The sequence below is a fragment of the Lipotes vexillifer genome, unplaced genomic scaffold, assembly GCF_000442215.2.
Source record: "Lipotes vexillifer unplaced genomic scaffold, Lipotes_vexillifer_v1.1 scaffold661, whole genome shotgun sequence".
Classification (NCBI taxonomy): Eukaryota; Metazoa; Chordata; class Mammalia; order Artiodactyla; family Lipotidae; genus Lipotes; species Lipotes vexillifer.
Window position 1 is genome coordinate 886594 of NW_006796183.1, and position 942 is coordinate 887535.

The following is a 942-nucleotide window of genomic DNA, read 5'->3' on the forward strand; positions in this document are numbered from 1 at the left end:
TCTCATCCCCACCCCCGGACGACTTCTCAGGCTCCTCCTCCCAGGGAATAAAATTACAAGTTGCTCCTGCTTTCAGATGATTGATCCCCACGAACCCCTGGGAGTGGGCTTCGCAAAGGAGCCCCCTTCTCCGCCCCTGCCTTGCTGCCCTTCAGCTGGGGCCCGTGGAGGAAGCAGATGTCCCCTTCGGGCTAGACTGGAATGAAGCCAGAACGCCTGGGGCACTTGGGGGGCTGGAGCTGGAGTTAGCCTGCCAGGCCCCCGGCCTTCTGCGCCTGCGTTCCCCCTAGAGAGAAGTCAGAGCAAATTCCATTCCCTTTGAGCGGTGCCGCTAGGGACTGTGGGCACAGCTGGGTAAGGCCTGGGTCCTACTCCTTGGAACTGGAGGGCTGGGGGTCCTTTCTCCACGGACCCTCCTTTGACCACTGGTTTGGTCAACCCTACATTGGCCATTGTGTTACAAGTGCTGCAGTCACCAACCTGGGCCCCCTCTTCTCTCCCTGGGGAGACGTACCTGGGTTCCAATTCCAGCTAATGGAGACTTTGCCAAAGGGAGCTTTGCTGAGCCTCAGTTTCCTTCTTGCAAAATAGACAAAACACATTGCTCCAGGCTGCCCCTGAGCAGCAAGTCTTGGCAGTTGGTGGAAAGGGGCTCCCACAATTGCTTACCTTGAGAGCCACCAGCTTTCAAGGAGAAGGGCCGGTTAGTACTGGCTGTCAGGGAAGAGTTGTTGCCCCCAGCATCTGCTCAGGAAGGGGACCAGTCTCTTCTGGGCACCCTGAGTCTGTCCTCACTGTTGTCTGGCCAGGAAACCAGTTTCATTTGTTCCCTGGGGATAGTCAGCCTCCAAGAAGCTGATTCACATATGCCAAACTCGCACAAGATCAATTGACAAGTGAGATTCCACTTTATTAATTTACAATCAGAGGCACCGAACAAGA